At 54.2% G+C, this 17,918-nt stretch overlaps 1 protein-coding gene across 2 annotated transcripts in view; it reads left to right on the forward strand.

Annotated features, from left to right (window-relative positions):
• Nucleotides 1-2,167: 2,167 nt before the first annotated feature.
• The window catches only part of Rai1 (retinoic acid induced 1), a 130,167-nt gene continuing 114,416 nt past the window's right edge, over nt 2,168-17,918 (forward strand). Inside the window, exon 1 of one of the 2 annotated variants that reach the window (XM_070027545.1) lies at nt 2,168-2,461. The gene's annotated coding sequence lies outside the window, so the exon portion shown is untranslated. Of the gene's footprint in view, nt 2,462-6,550; nt 6,612-17,918 lie in introns of those variants that run through there. The other variant, XM_070027547.1, reaches the window with a different exon arrangement.

Below are 17,918 nucleotides of genomic sequence, written 5' to 3' on the forward strand. Positions count from 1 at the left end.
CACACACACACACACACACACACACACACACACACACACACACACACACACACACACACACACAAAGTAACAGAACACTTGGTTACCATGCACAAGGCCCTGGGTTTCCTCCCTCAGCACCTAGGAGAAAACAACCTGCAGTTCCATCAGTTGAGAGGCTGAGAGGCAGGAGGATTGCTTGAGCTCAGGACTTCAAGGCTAGCCTGGAAGCAATAAAGAAACCATCTCAAGCCAGAACTGGGATTCTTGGCCCCATTTCCTCTCTTCTCTAGAGTGGGCCTTGAAACCCTCTTGTGGGGAGTCAGAGTCTCTGGAGAAACTTCTTCCTGATGAAATTCCTTGAATCAGGCCTACCTGTGAATTCTTCCTAGGAGAAGATTAAGGCAAGACTAGGGTGGGGGCTGGAGGACCTCTGGATGGATGAAAGGACCATTTCATCATCTATCTAATACTTTACCTAAAAGTGTGACAGCAGTTATTATAGGCCAGGCCAGGCGTGGGGGGTTAAACACTTTACAACCTTATAGCATCTAATCTCCACCTCCTAGGAGATTGGATAAAAGAAATCATCCCACCCAGCCTGCAAATGAGCAAACATGGCTCCCTCAGCAAGTTTACTGCTTTGCCACAGCCACCTAGCTGGCATAAAGGTGCCAGCTTTGGAAACCAGATCTGTCCCTGTCAGAATCCAAGCTGAACACAAGCTGAACACAGCACAGTCCCTGCTGGAACCCAACATCTTCCTTGCTCTTACAAGGTCCAGGGTGACATGTGGCCGGGCCCAGTTGGAAGGGTTCAGTGGTAGGCCTTGACTTCTATCATAGGAGCTTAAGAACCTGGACAAGTGACTGAACCATTCTGCACTAGCTTCCTTATCCAGGAAGTGTTTTGAGTGCACATTACAGAGGTCTCCAGGATACATGGAGTGATGAGTAAAAAGAGGTCAGTACCTGGCACAAGGTAAGGGCACTTTACCTTGCATAATGTCTCTGTTGTACAGGAAGAACCTGAGCTTTGAGGATTCACTCAGAGAAATCACCCTCAGAAAGGGACAAATTGAGCAGGCTTCAACATAGCTATTTGATGGGGCTTTGTGGGGGCACAGTACAGTGGAGGAAACCTGTTCCCAAACAGGTATGCCTGGACCCAAGCTGGGGGAGTAGAAGCCTGGAAAGGGGCTGGGGTCTGTAAGTTAATGGATTCATTCACTTCATCACTCAACATTCTTCTTTAAAATCTGTCAATGACGTCCTTTTTAGTGTACTAGGAGCCAGGCCAAATGCCCTGGCCCTGAATTAGTCTAAAGTCGGTGTGCTCATATCTTCTTAAAATTCCACTTACCCACCCAGACCACTCCTGCCTGGGGCCTTTGCATTCACTATTCCTGCAGCAAATCATGCCCTTCCCATTTGGCTGCTTCCTGATATTCGGTTTTTGCTCAGATAAGACCTCGTCTCACCTCCAGTCAAGGAACCCCTTAGTTCATCTGCTGATTTTCTTCCTAACACACCCTTTCTCCTCCCTAAAATGATCTGAGCATGCATTGGTCTGTGTCTCCCTAACAGGCTGCAGCTGGAGGCGCGAGCAGGGACCACACTGTCTCTATTGGTTTCTCAGCACCATGCAGCGTGCCCCAGTAATAAAAGAAATTTGTCTGACTTAGGGAATTTTGAAACTGAACATGTTTCTCCAAAGAAATGGCTGCAGGTGAGAGCAGCGAAGCCGGGGACGGGGAGGGGGCGCGAATCCAAATCTGTAGCCCTGTCCGGATCGCTTTCCTCGAGGCCTCCCGGCAGGGCGTGGAAGCCTTTCAGGACCGCGACGGCGCCCACCGCAAAGCCTCCCCGCCCCCCTCCCCTCCCCGGGCCCCCAGGCGGGCAGGCGGGCGGGGTGAGTGCAGTGGGGCGCACGGGCCACCAGGGGGTGCTATCGGGGCGCGCACGGCCCACCTGGCGCCCGGGGCCGCGGGCGAGCGAGCGCAGCCAGGCCGCCCGGGAACTTTTTTCCTCGCGCTCCGGCTCTCCGGCTCTCCGGCTCCCCCCCGCGCGTGGCTCGCCCGCCCGCTCGCTCGCTCGCTCGCTCTTCCTGTGCGGAGCGGATCCCATTTCCCCGCGGCTCCCGCGGACACCAGGCAGGGCCGGGCCGGGTGGGCGGCCAGGGCTTCGCTCCCCGCGCCGCCCGTTCCCCGCGCCCCGGGCGCCGCCCCCGCCCGCGGCTGGGCTCCGAGAGGCCACTTGGAGAGCGAGGCGGCGGTCAGGGCGAGAGGCGAGCCGAGCAGGCCGCCCCTGCCCGCGGCCCGAGCGCCGGCGCGAGGAGGGGGCGCCGCGGCCCACCCTCCTTCCTGCCCGGCCGCGGGCCGGCCGGGCCGCCGCGCCCTGACCCCCCAATGGCCACCCGGGCCTCCGGGCCGCGAAGTCGTCGCGCCAGAAGCCGGGCCCCAGAGTGAACGCGGGGCGCTGAGGTGAGCAGCGGGCGCTGGGGCTCGGGGCTGCCCGGGAACGCCGCCGCGGGGTGGGCACGGCGCGGGGCGGCGAGGTGCGCGGTCGAGGCGAGCTGGGGGGCGAGTGCGCGCGTGGGGCGGAGATGCGGAGCGTGTGGGGTCAGCGCTTTGTGTGGCGCGGGGGGGGGTGCGCGAGGTCACCGATGGCCGTCTGGGGAGCTGCAGGGTGGGGGCGCCCTGCGCCGCGGCCGAGGGTCTTCTGGAAAGCTGGTGTGTGTGGGGTGGGGGTGGGCGAGCGAGACGCGAGTGTCGAGTGCGGCCGTGGGCTCTGCGCGTGTGCCCGGGCGCCGAAGGCTGGCCGAGCGTGGGGTAGGGACGCGGGGGGACCGTCGCGCGGCGCCAGAGGCGGGGGTAAGGGGGGGTGGGGAGCTTTGTGAGCTCGCCCGAGTGGGGGCGGGGAGCCGACTCGTCGGTGCGCGACCCGCGCGTGGGAGCCGCGGCCGGCCGCGAAGGGCCGTGCGTGGCCAAAGATGTGGCGCGGGGCTCTCCGCGATGTCTCCGTCCGGGCCTGTGCGCAGGCCTCCGCGCCTGGGCAGGAAGCGGCCCCACCGCGACCCGGGGAGCTCGATTGCGGGCTGAGGCCCGGGGCACGAGGGCCCGTTGAGGGTGACGTCACGGGCAGGAGCACCGGACACGCGAGCCCAGTGCCCTCCAGACCTCAGCGCGGCAGCCAGGCCCGCGGCCCCCACGCTTCCTTTGGAGGCTGGAGCCCCCCGCGCCTTTGGAGGCTGGGGGCCGGGGAGAGGAGGTCCCAAGTACAGAGGGATTGAGTGGGGGGGGGAGGACGAGGGGCTGTGCAGGACGTGGGGGTGACATTTGGAGCTTTGATCGCACCGGGAGGCCTTCAAGGAGGGGCGTAGGGGAAGCGAAACCCTAGCCAGGCCCCAGGTTGCGGCGGCCCCCGGCTTCCTGGGGCGCCTGTGTTCCCAGCGAGCGGTTTCCCCTGCTGAGGTTCTCGGTCCGGCTTCAAACCTACACCCGGAGCTGGAGTGAGGGCCGTGCCCTCCTCTCGGGAGTCCTCGATTGCGACAAGCGGTCGGGCTTCGGCTCCTGGATGCAGAAAACCGAGTGGAACAATGCGCTACCGAGGGGGCTGCGCGACTGCATGGCGGACCGGGGCCGGCGCTTCCCCGCCCGCGCTCCCGCAGCGCCTCCGACGCGGTTGCATAGAGCTACGAGGACCTAGGCTAGGCGGGACTCGCGCGGTTCCCTTCCACCCGAAACACACGCACACACACACACACACACACACACACACACACACACACGCACGCACGCACACACACACCCTTGATTTCTTTTCCAACGCAGTGCTGGCGTGTTGAGAATTCAAGGGCATTACATCTGGTTGCAATCCAGTTTCATGCCGCTGCCTGGCTGTTAAGACCTCGCGCTGACGTCAGAGCAGGGGAATTACTCCTTTTTATTTTATCTTTTTATAGATGTCTGCTGTCCCGGGAAGGGGAGGTGGGAATGGGTCAGGCGAGCATTGATGTCGGGGCGCCAGAGCAATGGGAGCCCAGAGCTGGAGGCTTCTGCTTCTCTTTCCTCTGCCATCCTTCTCCATTTCTCCACACAAATCTTTCTGCTTGGATCAGGCCATTCCGGGTGGGGAAACAGCTCAATGGAGGCCCCTGACGAATGAACTACACAGCTGTGTTTTCAGAGTCTTCTCCTAAGATGTGGCCCTCGGGACCTGAAAACTGGAGAGTAATCTTCAAGTTTCCCACCCCTCCTCCGCCCAGTGGGGGGGGGAGGGGTGTACGTGAGACACAAGGCAGCCTCACCGCTGAAATCTGGCCAGAACTGTCAGAGGCCCTGGAGAGGAGAGAAGGGTGTATGGGGTGATCTAGGCCTCAGAAAACAGCTAGGTTGTGGGCAAACTGTGGCCTTCCTGGCAGCCAGGCATCCTGTGGCTTTTGCAGAGAAGTAACTTTACTGCTCCAGAGTCATCTTCATTCCCACTGGACCCTGAGGCCATCACGAGCTGAGCTGGGCCCCTTCTTATTCCCTGTTAGGTTTCTACAACATAGGCCATCACTCAAACTCTTGCCAGTGACCTCCAGTCTAAACTGCATTTTAGGTCACAGTACCATTTACATTCACAAAAACAAAAGCTTAGTGAATAACTCCTCTTTTATGTGTGCTGGTCTGTGACACTTTCTGTTTCAATCTATTTGATTTTTAAAAATATACTGATTGCAATCCACCAGTGATTTTAGTCCACTTCTGGGTCATACTCTGTATGTGGGGAAAAAAAGGAGGGGAGAGGGAGACCTAGGAAATGGATCTGTTGTATAGTTTATTCAACAAATGGTAACTGAGATCCTAACAATCATCTTTTCTCCTTGCTCAAGTAACCTGTGGATATATTCTTATTAAGAAAAATGCACACAACACACTGTACAAAAGGGAAGTCTCAGCCAGGCCCTGGTAGCTCATGCTTGTAATGGTAGCTACTCAGAAGGCTGAAACCTGAGGATCATGCTTCAAAGAGAGCCTGGGCAGGAAGAATCCATGAAACTTACATCCAATGAACCAACAGAAAACAGGGAGTGGAGCTGTGCTTCAAAGTGGGAGAGGGTTAGCCTTGAGCAAAAGAGCTCAGGGACAGTGCCTAGGCGCTGAGTTCAAGTACCACAACCAACCAAACCACAAAAAAAAAAAAAAAAAGGAAAAAAGGAAGGCACTCCCTCCCCCCCCAGTATAGATGTCCCCAGTTAAGAGTTTAAAATTATCCTTCCAGAATGCTGTTACTTAATGTATACATGTATCCTGTGTGCAAATACATAGTTTTGCTTTTTCCTCAAATGAAAACATTCCATGGGGCTCTCATTCTTCAACTTCCTTTTTCCTCTCCATTGTCTGGAAGGAGAATGTGGAAAGGCGATTTAGGACAAGGCTCTGGGTCGACTCCTGACTCTACCCCCCCTTCTGAAAGTTATTTACCTTTCTTGGGCTCAGTGCCTCCATCTGTACAATAGGAGAGTCCTGGTGCTGGGCTAAAAGGACTGGAGATGGAATGAGTTAACCCACAGTGCCTCTCCTAAAAATGGCTTTGGCTGTATTATCTCTTTTCTTTAACCAGGTACCTCTGCTAGTGATGTGGATGGGTCATTTTGTGGCTCCCCCAGGGAAGAGTAAGTACACATGGCTGGGTCTCCCTGGGACAGGCACTTGGATGCCAGACCCCAGGGAGCAGGGGCACATGGACTGTCCAAGGACTGTTTTCAAAGTCCTATGCTCCATGCCAAGGTCCAAACATGACACATCCCTGCACCTGCTCCCTGAAGGTCATAGCCCAGTGATTGGTGATTGAGACCCAGATAATAGCTGAAGCTTTGTTGCGGAACATGGTAGGAGAGTGGATTGGTGCACAGGTGCCCCAGGCACAGCCAGGGAAGAGAGAGAAGGGCGTTTCTGGGAGTAAGAACACACCCAGCCAGCCAGTCTTTGGAGACTGGAAGGGACGTGGCTTGTGTGTTGAGGGCCAAATGGGGAGGACTTGGCTGAGAAAAGATTCTGGCAGGAGAGACTGGCTGGTGGCCAGAGCCTCCTCTTTGGCCTCCCTGCCTCCATCCTGCCCCCTCTGAGGTATGGTTGTAAGTGATCTTTCTAACTACCAGCAGATGCCTGGGGGCTCCTGCTGCCTTGTGAACTGAGGCCCTGCTGTGGTCCCTCCTGGTTCCCAGAGCCCCCTCTGGTCTCTGCCAGCTCTGCCCCTCCACTCCCACCTTTTCTGCGGTATGTGGGGGTGGGGGTGGTGTAGCCATCTGCATAAGGGCTTCTGTGTGTTTGTCTGGACTGTTCCTTCTACCTGGAGTACCCTTTGGTTACCTCCTTGCCTCTCAAGACCCAAACATTTGTCCTGCTGCCCGCTGCTGCCTCCTCCTCTTCCCCCTCCTTCTCCCCCCCCTCCTCCTCCGACCTCCAAGGCAGAGTGAGTCATTTCCCTTTGTCTGTACCGTGGAATTATCGGCACTTCTGTCAGCGTGTCCTCCCCACGAGGCTGGAGCCTCAGCCTGAAAACAGCTCTTCCTCTCCGACCTAGCGCCAAGGGCGAGGCCTGGAACCCAGGACACCCAGAGATGCTTCCTAGTGGGAGGGCCAGGTGAGGTGGAGAGGGTGAGAAACAAGGCGTTCATTCTGAGACATTTTGTTTGGGGGGGGGACTTTTGATCCTCAGCAGGGGGCACCATGTCTGTGAAGATTCTTTGCTGTCATGCTGTCACACTGTCACACAAGGGGATGCAAGGGAGGGGGCTGCCCAGCCTTGAGGCCCAGCTCCCAGAGGGGGCTGGGAGAAACTGGCTCATCCTGTTTCTCTGGGGATTGAGGCAAGCTGAGTGGTGCCCCATTCTGGTGGGTCACTGGGGATCCAAGATTGGAATGTGACACGAGGGAGGGGGGGAGGCAGGATGGAGGTGGGATGGGAGGGCTGGCCTGCTAGAAGTACAGGCTGGGGCCTGGCTGGCTGGCACAGGCTAGAGTTTGCTCTACTGGTCAGGAACCCGTGTGTGTGTGTGTGTGTGTGTGTGTGTGTGTGTGTGTGTGTGTGTGTGTGTGTGTGTGTGTGTGTGTGTGTGTGTTAGAGTGGAGAAGACAGCTGAGGGAGGGAGCAAGGGTAGGAGGGAGTAGGGTGGTAAGAAGGGGAGATGGTGATCTTCTTATAGGCTGGGATGCCTAAGGTCTGGAGAGAAGCAGCCAGGTGCCACCAGGGTTCTGGTGACTATTGGAGTCCTCCATTCTTTTCTTTCTGTGTTTGGTTAGCACTCTTGTTACACTCACCCCTGCCCCAGACTTGAGCAGGTCTATGGTCCTGCTATGGTCCTACCTTCAAGGCCTTGAGGTCCAGGCACTGGTAAACAATGAACAGCCCAGTGTCTGCCGTCAGTCTAGGTCATGAAGAGGCTAGAAGAGTCCCATGAGAGGGGGGAAATGCCAAACCACAGCCTAATACCACGGTGTGTGGATGTTGTTGATTAGGAGCTGGGGGGGGTGCAGGGTTGCTCTCCTATGCCCTGAGGCTCAGTGTGATCTGGATAAGGGCAGATGTGGGTCCATCACCACTTCTTAGGGGAGGGCTGTGGAGAGGACTGGTGGGACAAGACCTATTAGCACTTATTGTGAAGGCTTGAAGGAGGAGAACACGCAGAGGAGGATAGAATCTCCTCTCTGGAGCTCACTCCCTGGAGACTGCAGAGTTGGGGCAGGGGAGCTTTGAATTCAGAATCTGGAAAGGGACTGATTTCCAGCCTCTGGGTCCAGCAAGCAGCTTTCCCTCTCTGAGCATCAGTCTCCTGTCAAAATGCAGAAACATCAATTGTTGCAGGCATGAAGGTGATGACACCTTTGCTGTGTTTTGTGATCTGGAAAGCGAGGAGGCCTTGTAGCTTGGGATCACAAACACAAGTTTTGGGTCAGGCCAGCCTGGTTCAAATCCTGGAATCAGCTGTTCTCTCAAGAGCCTCATTTTCTTCTACTTTAACATGGGCCTAAGGAGGTGCTTGGTTGTTCCTGCACCACACTCCCCTTATTTGTACCCCCCTCCCCCAGCATTGGGAATCAAATCCAGATACCTCCCCCAACCCCTTCTAGGTGTGAACACTACCTCTGAGATACAGACCCAGACCAGGGTTGTTAGTCTTATTGCTAAAGGGCTTTGCAAATGGGAGAGATAACAATGATTAATCCTTTCACTTTGAAGCTAGGTCACCGCTAAGCCTCACCTGCAGCGACCGTGGCTAGAACAAAGAGTTTGTGGCTTGTTTCTTCTTTAGCTGGTGGAGACTGGAAGCTGGAGTGTAGTGTACCTTTTCAGACACAGGGCACATGAGAATGGCTGGTTTTCTGGCCAGAGTTTCTATGTCCAAAAGGGGATTTCGCCCCAGTGGTGGGAGTGGTCCCCAAGAAAGCAGCTTGTGTCTTCAGTGGTGCTGTTACTGCCAACTCATTCATTCATAAATCACATGCTGAGCACCTAGTGTATACAGGGTGCTGGGAGCCCAGCCATAAATGGGATATATTCTGAAGCAGACTCATGGATTCGTTTTGGACCTGGACTGCTTGGATTCAGATCCTGGTTTTTAACTACTTAACTAGCTGGGGCTAGTTTATGTCTTCTATTTGGTTTCCTCATATTGTAAATCAGGGAAAGTAATTGCCCCTTCCTGACTGGGTTGCTGGGAAAAAAGGATAGATCTAAGTTCATACAGATGAAGCACAGCAGTGTCTGTATGTAGAAAGTGCCAAAGAGTCCAGGCACTGGCCTCTTAGGCAATGTGGGCTGGGTGTGTGTGTGGGGGGGTGCGTGTAAACACCAGAGAGGACTTGGGAGCAGGTTTCAAGTGACAGAGTGCCTGCCTAGCAAGTGTGAGACCCTGAGTTCAAACCCCAGAAGAATGCCTCTCCTCATCTTCTCACTTCTCATTTTTCTTCCTGCCCGGAGAACCACACACAGTTGCTTGGTGCTGGGGAAAGTCTGCTACAGGAAAAAGTCAGTGGGTCAGGACTCCTCCTGTGAGGGCAGGTATCTGAAAAGGGGTGACCGCCCTGGGCCCTGGCAGAGCAACCTCAATCCTGGCTTTAGGACTTCTTTCCACTCCACCTTTACCATCTGGAGTAGGCCTTCTGTTCAGCTGGGTGGATGATGGAAAGTCTTCATGAAGCCACATAGGCCTTTTAGGCCTAACACGGCCCGGGTACCACATGGGTTTGAGAGTTGGAGAAGGAATTTCAATCTCCAGTATGGAACTGGAAGTGGTTTCTGATTGACGCCCCCTCAGTTGGCACAGGCAACCACCCCAGCTCCATATATCCTTGTGCAGTTCCCTCAAACTTCCAGCCTGTTTCCTCATTTACCAAATGCCAAACCAAGTCACTGTTAAATACTTTTGGTAAGGGGATCAAATGACAGAGGGCCTTGAAAACACTCAGGCAGAGTGCTTAATGAATGTTAACTATTAATAAGAATTCTCTGCTGGGCCCCGGTGGCTCAAGCCTGTAATCCTAACTACGCAGGAGACTGGGATCTGAAGGATCGTGGTTCGAAGCCAGCCTGGGCAAGAAAGTCTGTGAAACTCTTATCTCCAATTAATTACAGAAAAAGCCTGAAGGGGTGCTGTGGCTCAAAGTGGTAGAGTGCTACACTTGAGCAAAAGGAGCCCAGGGATGGCACCCAGGCCCAGAGTTCAAGCCCCAGGACTGGCAAAAAAAGAAAAGGAATTCTCAGAAAATGTGAAGTAAAACCTTTCTGTCTTCTGAAAGATTCTTAGGAGGTACTGTTTCTTAAGATTCAGGGTTGTCAGCCCCAGCTACCCAATAATACAGAGCAACATTGCAGTGACTTGAGAAACAGTGGGGCCCAGAGAAGCTTAACCACTGGAGCAGGGTTATCCAGCAGTCCAGACTCGGGTAGGGAAGTAGCTTTCAGGCTGGTGTTCTGTGACATTTTGATAATTATCCCTTCTGCAAATGTTAGGACCAGTGACCACTGACACAAAGCTAGGATCACATGGACCTGCTTACTGAAAGCTTCTGATCTGATAGGGAAAATGAAATGTGTACACAGTTAGGGTAGGTGGTAACATTAAATCCACCTATTCTACTGGGAGGGGCGGCGGTGACGCAAGTGGTAGAGTGGATGTCTACCACGCAGAAGGCACTGGCTTTATCCCCAGCATGACCTGTTAGAGGGAGACAAAGTCATACATTGGCTCCTTCAGGTGGTACTGTCCAGACTGTGGAGCAGTGGCTCTCCATTTGTGGTGATTTGGTTCCTTGGTCATTTGAACAGTGTCTGGAGGGAAATGCTGCTGGCATCCAGCAGAGAGAAGCCAGAGAAAATAAGGAACCCTATAGTGTGCAGGGCAGCCCCCACTACAGCAAATCCAAGATGTCCTGGGGCCAAAGAATAATATGCTGTGCTTGGAGATACAGTAGTGGCCAAGCAATGTGGCCCTGCTTTTTTGGAAGTGGCCAGTCTGGCAGCAAGAATTAACATAGTAAGGCATGCGCACATCCGGTTGCTTGTGACTGTGCTGTGAGCCTAGAGGGAAAGTGCAGAGTGCAGGCAGAGCCTTCCAGGAGGTCTTCCAGCCCAAGACACAGCCCAAGCAAAGAAGGCTCAGGGGCAGAGCACAGGATGTGCTGATGCAGGCAGATTGCTGGAGACTTGGTGTGTGTCTGGGGAGACATCTCAAAACACCCCGCCTCGGGGAAACCAAGAGACCATTTCCAGAGGTGAGGAGAAGTTAAAAGGACAGGAACTACATCTCTCAGTATTCTGTGCTCTGGGGTACTTGGAGCTAGAGGGGGTTCACAGGTGCTACCCCACCTGGGACTGTGGTTCTGCATCCCTATGATAGGTGGGAGAAAGACAGAAAAGGAACAACAATATTTTCATTTCAAACACAAGAATGGGGTGGAGGGTGAGAAGCAATCCAGTTTATGAAACCTTTGAGACAAGCACAGAAAATCCCCCACCGTGGCCCAAAATAGCACTGAAAACAGATGTTTTGCCAAATCAGACTGGATTGAGTGACTCGCTTTTCTCAAGTCCAGCAGGATGTGGACAGAGTTGGCTTTGTTCCCTTGGGGTGACACTGCCCCCTGTGTCCCTTGCCCTGGCAAATTAAACCGAGAGGCCTTGGTCTCCAGGGCAGGACAAGTCTGGGGAGCTTAGCATGGCAGCTGTGGTCTCTGCCCACCCAAGCTTTCCAGAGTAGCAGAAGACCAGCTGGTGAAAAGCAAAGGTGCAGGAGGCTTGGTTCTTCTAGTAAGCAACCATCTGACTCTGTATGCTGAGAAGCATCATGGAGAAAAGCCATCATTTAATGAATGCCTGCTGTGCTAGGCATTGGGTGATCATCTCTAAGCCTTATTAACTGCTCTATATGGATTTTCCAAGGCACTGAAGCTCAGAGAGGTTCAGTGACCTGCTTGAGGTCACATAGCAACCAAGGAACAGAGCTGGGATTAAAGGTCGCATCTGTGGGGTTCCAAAGTTAACCCGAACCTGCTGCTTACTCCCTTTCGCATTCTAGTCACTTACCTATTTGGGAGATAATCACTGATCACCAAATTAGACTATGATCTGGTAGGAACAAATATTATGGTTTGGAGTCAGCTAGCCTTGGGCTTGAATTCTGAGGGATAGCGCCTCCTAGTTCCTTCTCTGTTAGGTGTGGGTATAATCACACTTTCATCTGGGACTTTCATCCTGGAGTAGCTGAAGCTGCAGGGGTTAAATTGTGCCTGGAAGGGGAAGAGGGAGGCCCCTGGATGGTGATGACCTGCCCTGGGCCACCCAGTGTGGCTGGGTGCAATAAAGAGTCCTGGGTGGAGAAGCCAAGCCAGATTGCCTATCTCTGTGCCGTATCAGTGTCAGGTTTCTTTATTTGAACGGGGAGAGAGGGCAGGCAGGCTCTGCTCTGCAGGTAGAGAAGCTGGTGTGGAACGCAGTGTTTGTTTTTCTTTGCCTGTGAGAGCCCTGTTTCAGCTCAGACTAACTGTAGGGCTTCTCCAGACAGTGCAGTGGGAGCCCTTGTCTGCACACACTGGGGTGCCTGACAAGGGGGGTGGGGCGGGGACTGCCTACGTCCTGCCCAAGGTGGTCAATGAGAGGGCATTCACCTTCTCTTGAAGTTCTCAGTGTAGTCTGCAATCTCTTACCCTAGTGCCTGGGTCCCAGAAAGAGGGGGCAAGTGAGGGTTGTGCAACCTGGGCACCCTTATCTTCAGGCAGCCTGTAGGTTACCAAGAAGGCAATGGCAGCCTTGCTGATTGTCAAAACAAGCCGTGATCACAAAAGGAGAGGGGAGGCTGGCTAGGCCTCTCTGATTCCCTCCCCCTGCCCTAGGCATCTCTCCTGCTCCACCCAGCTGGCACCCTACATTCAAGACATCATGAAGGGACTCCAAAGCCATTGTCTTCAGTCAGGCCACCCAGGCAAAGAGCCCCTTGCTCTGGGGAGGGAGATTCAAGGAACGATAGGGTGGTCATGAGGCAGCACTTGCAGCAATGGCTGCCCCTCCTTCCGTTCAGCCTGGGCTTGGAAAGGACGCCTAGCCGGCAGGTAGTACAGAAAGACATCGGATCCAGGGGGAGCAGCAGAGAAAGCAAACAAACAGGGCTTTGTGTGGCTGCAGATTGGCGGCTCAGAAGGGAAGTCAGGCTGTGGTAGGCAGGAGGGGGAGGAGGGATGGGAGGCCAGGCCATTGCTCAGGGCTAGAGGTAGGTGGCTGGACCAACCCAGGCTGGGCAGCTGTGGAGAACAGGGAGTGTCATTACGTGAGGACAGGCGTCTGGAGGCACAGCCTGGCAAAGTCTCAGCTGCCACTTTGCTCTCAAGCAGATCTGGGCTTGTCTACCCACTTGATCCAAGCAGAGCCTTCACAACTAGGACTCTGGTGGGGCCCAGTCAGTGTCAGCTTCCATCCAGGCCTGCTGCCACTGGCTGCTGAGAGAACAGGGGATAAGAGGGAATCTGGTTCTTCCTGGGCACCCCCATTGCTGGCTGGCTCTGCTGGGAGGGCTGGGACTTCTCAGAGCTGGGGAGATGATGCAGCCATGCCGAGGGGCTGCAGGTCTGCTGTGCAGTAACAGATGGCTGGGGTGCTGTGAACAGAGGTAGCATCTGAGGCCCCCAGGCCTGGAGAACCAGGCTGCCCTTTTACTGGCAGAATCGCACTGGATTTGGGTAGTTAGGGGCCATCTTCTTTTGGAGGGTGTCATATTCTGGATGCTGACGGGGGGCGGGAGGAGCCCACTAGCAGTCCTACTCTGGAGGCTGGACGGGTCAGCGCCCGGGCGAAGGCTTAGGTCGGAGCTGTCAGGCCAGACACGCAAGCAGCTTCGCGGTCGCCCCCGGAGCCATTTCCTCTCCTCTCGCCGACCTCGAGAGAGGGCGGCGGGAGGGCAGACGCCCGCGCTTCCTGCCCGCCCACTTCGCTCCCGGCTCCCACTACCGCGGCCGTGCGGGGGCTACACCCCCCAGTCCCCCGCCACCCCCCCTCCCACCCCCAGCGGCGTCGGATCACACTGAGGCCCCGGGCCGCCAGGCCGGGAGGGGCCCAGGGCCTCGGCGGCCGCGCGGGACGGGGGGGGGGGGGGCGGAGAGGGAGGAGAGGCGGGGCGGGCGCTCGCGTCGCCATGGCAGCGCCGGGCCCAGCATGCTCTGCGCGGCGGGGTGGGGCACACGAGGCTCCACCCCCTGGCGGGGCTGGGGGCCCGGGACCGGGGTCGGGCCCGGTTCCCGGAAGGCAGAGGCGGAGGCGGAGGCGGAGGAGGAGGAGGAGGAGGAAGAGGAGGAGGAGGAGGTGGTCGTGGGCTTGGCGGTGGTTGGCCCTCCCGGGGTTGCTGGGCCGACGGGGCATGCGCCTCCTCGCTCCCCTCCTCCACCTTGAAAGAATAAGTGGGAGACCCGGTTGGCCTCGAGAAGCGGCTTCTGTAGGCCGGGGTAATGGAGGCGGTTGGGCCCTTCATCCCCCACCCGCGGTCCTGCTGCGGGAATTGGAGACCACACCGCCCCTTGGCTGCGGCCTCGGTCCTCCAGCTCTGCCCTTTCCTAGGACTCGGCTGCGGTTCTCTAGGACTGCCCCCTGCCCTAGGGCCGGAGAGAGGATGGCAAGGAGTGTGCACCCGCCCCTCGGGGCTTGGACCCTGCAGTCCCAGCCGGCCTCCCGCCAGCCCAGGAGCTCAGCACGGGCCTCGCCTAGTTGGCAGTAGTTGGCAGCTTTTGGGCTGTCTGGCCCCACGGCGCATTCCTACCTCCTGAGCCTGGGTACCCCGCCTGCCCTGGGGCAGCCTCTTCCGGAGCTTTGCTTTCCAGCCCAGCCCTGCCCTCTTCCCACAGGCTTGAGTCCCCAACTGCTTATTCGAGGGTCACCTTCTTTCCTCTAGTTTAAGAGGCAACGACTCAGCTGAACTCTGCCCCTCCTACCTGAATTGGCTAAGCAACTAAATTTAATCCCAACCTTTGGGTCTTGGCAGGAAGGCTGTTGAGCTGCTGTCCTTTTTGCCTTTCTAGCCTCACTCAGGACACGTGCAAGAGAAGGATGAGAGTGAGCTAGGGTTGCAGTGGGAGGGCTATCAAAAGGAACTTCATGCCTGTAATCCTCCATGCTCAGGAGCTTGAGATCTGAGGATCTCAAAGGGTTCAAAGCCAGCCAGGGTAGGAATTTGAGATTCTTATCTCCAATTAAGTATCATAAAGAAGTGGAACCAGGCGCCCAGTGGCTCATGCCTGTAATCCTAGCTACTCTGGAGGCAGAGATCTGAGGATCACGGTTCAAAGCCAGCCCAGGAGGGAAAATCCGTGATACTCTTATTTCCATTTAACCCCCAGAAAACCAGAAGTGGCTCAGAGTGGTAGAGCAGTAGCCTTGAATGAAAAAGCTCAAGGCAGTGCCTAGGCCCTGAATTCAAGCCCCATGACAGACCAAAAAAATCCCCAAGAAAACAAAAGAACACTGGAGGTGGAGCCTGAGGCTCAAGTAGTAAAGTGCTGGCTTTGAGCAAAAGAAAAAGAAAAAGAAAAAGCTCAGGGACAGTGCCCAGAGTTCAAACCCCAAGACTTACATGAAAACAAAAAATACAGGCCAGGCATGGTGGCACACCTGTAATTCTAGCACTTTGGTGACTGAGGGAGGAACAAGAATTCCATGCCAGCTTGGGCTACATAGGGAGACATCATAAACAAAAAAAATATTTCCCAGTTCTAAGTGTTTTGTTTTTTACTGAGATCATCAGATTATAGAGAAGTCCAAAAACAGAAGTACAAGGCTGGTCCCATGCCTGTTGTTCCAGCTACGTTTCAGGCTGAGTGAGGCCAGAGGATCCTTTGAGCTGGGGAGTTTGGGGCCAACCTGTATAACACACAAGACCCTGTTATTTAAAAGTAAAAGAATAGAACACAAGTAAGTAAAAAAAATCCCCTCTAACCCACTACCAGAAAGTAACCACTCTGACATTTTGATTAGACATAAACAGTTTATGATAAGTATAATAAATGTATGGAGTCATGTTATATATTTAGTTTCGTAAGGCACTTGGTGGTTTTAATAGCTTTTTTCTCACTATAAAAGGAGGACAGGCTTATTATAGAACTTTTGGAAAATATGACAAGTTAAAAGGAAAAAAATTCACCCATGCTCTGGGTCTCTAGACTCAGCTGCAGTTGTCTCTGCTGCCGTGAATATGTTTTGCGGGTTTGTTAGGGCAGCCACCACTCCTGCATATGCAACTCCATGACCACTTTTCTAGTGCAGTCCTGTATCATGTGCCTTTGCCCCTTCAGTCTGTGTGGGAGACTTGAGTGACTTGGAACCACATTTTTTAGGGGACACTTTGCTGAACTGGATGGTCACTTTCTTAACTTTGCTCCCTGGAGACCCAAAGGAGCCTTTCCCAATGTCCACTCATCTCTATTAAGTTTCTTGGGCCCGTATCTAGGCTGACAGGGACATGGGCGTTTCAAAGCCACCAGCTGAGATTTGAGTGCAAGTGAGAACTTTGATCTAGACAGCCTAGCTATGCAAGGTTGATGGCCAGAACTAGACTTCAGCTGGGTCTCCCTGCCTGGCACACTCAGACCCAGATGACTGTTGTTGTTGGTCCCATGACTCATCTTCTGCTAGGATTGGTTTCTGCTATCCTGTCTCCTCAGCCTCTCACCAGAGACAATATAGGCTTGGCCCCAGAGGCTGCCTCCCTTTGCCCCACTGTTCCCAGGCCTAGCTGCACTGGCCTGCCTCCATCGATCTCTGTCACCTCCAGCCCCCTCTCTCTTTCCCTTTTCTCAGCAGTTCAGTTCTGATCATCCAAGCCCTGTGTGCAACAGACCTCGGAAAATCACAGTTGCTGGGGATGGATTGACATTTAAAAGGCAGCCAAGGCTGGGAAGGGGAAGCTGAAGGGACAGGAGAACTCAAGGCCTTGTGTTACAAGTGGCAGCTGGATTTAGTATATGGTGAAACCACAGAATGCCTCTTTCCCTGGCACTGGGACCTTTAGTATGGTACCAGCCAAATCATGCCCCACCTGGTCACCCACCACCTGCCATCACCACTAGCCACATGCTCTTGAAAAGAAAAGGTGAGAGAGATATGATGAGCTTGCTACCCATGCCCCTGTAATTACTATTCTCTTAATAGACTTATTTATTAAATATTTAAGCCTCGCTTTGCTTTACCTGTATCTAAGAGCCAGCCAGATTGGGGCTGCAACTCATGCTCTGAACAAGGTCTATTGATCTGGTTTGCCACTGTGGGCTCGGTAGATTTTTTTTTTTTTCACAGTATTTGGGTTTGAATTCAGGGCCTTACACTTGACAGTCAAGAGTACCACTGAACTATCGCCTCCATCCGTATGATGAGTATCTGTGTGCTGGTGGGCTTGGTCCTACCTGTGTGTGGTGTATCTGTGTCAGTTTTGGGGGGCTTAAGTATGTAAAGAGGTTGATGGTTCTTTCTGAGAGCATGGATGGGAATTCTTTTTTTTTTTTTTTTTTTTTTGGTCTGGTCGTGGGGCCTGAACTCTGGGCCTGAGCGCTGTCCCTCAGCTCTTCAGCTCAAGGCTAGCACTCTACCACTTTGAGCCACAGTGCCACTTCCGGCTTTTTTCTTTTTTGCTTATGTGGGGCTGAGGAATCGAACCCCAGGGCCTCATGCATTCAATGCAAGTGCTCTACCACTGAGCCACCTTCCCAGCCATGAGTGGGAATTCTTTTTTTTTTTTTTTTTTGTTGGTCGTGGGGCTTGAACTCTGGGCCTGGGCGCTGTCCCTCAGCTCTTCAGCTCAAGGCGAGCGCTCTACCACTTGAGCTACAGCGCCACTTCCGGTTTTCTAGTGGTTTATTGGAGATAGGAGTCTCACAGTCTCTCCTGCCCGGGCCGGCTATGAACCTTGATCCTCAGATCTCAGCCTCCTGAGTAGCTAGGATTACAGGTGTGAACCACCAGCGCCCGGCTGGGTGGGAATTCTTGTATTAGCATGTTGAGCATATACCTCATGTGTGGATGTGGTTGTTTGTGAATATGTGCATGTGTGAGTGGAGTGCTGTTAGGTGGTTTATACCTTATTTGTGATTGGTTATATGTGTGTGGCTGAGTGTGTGTATGTGTGTGTATGTGTATGTCTGGTGGGGTGATGTCCCTGCTCTGCATGTGAAGATGTGAAGAAAGGTGGGGGTTTCCTGCCTGCTCTGTGGTGCTGCCATGAGCTTAGAGCCTCTACCATTCTAGGCTCTATGCTGTACCATCCCTCAGTCCTTTATTTGTTTGCTATGTAATTGCAACTGTGAAGTTGTCTGGCCTCCCAACTTCCATCCTGCCTCAGCCTCCCCAGTACTGGGATTATAGTTGTGTTGCTTTTTCACCTCTGCTTTTTTGTTGGTGTCATAATTGTGGCCACTATTTGAA

This window comes from Dipodomys merriami, unplaced genomic scaffold (assembly GCF_024711535.1).
Source record: "Dipodomys merriami isolate MVZ:Mamm:240054 unplaced genomic scaffold, mDipMer1.0.p SCAF_19, whole genome shotgun sequence".
Classification (NCBI taxonomy): domain Eukaryota; kingdom Metazoa; phylum Chordata; class Mammalia; order Rodentia; family Heteromyidae; genus Dipodomys; species Dipodomys merriami.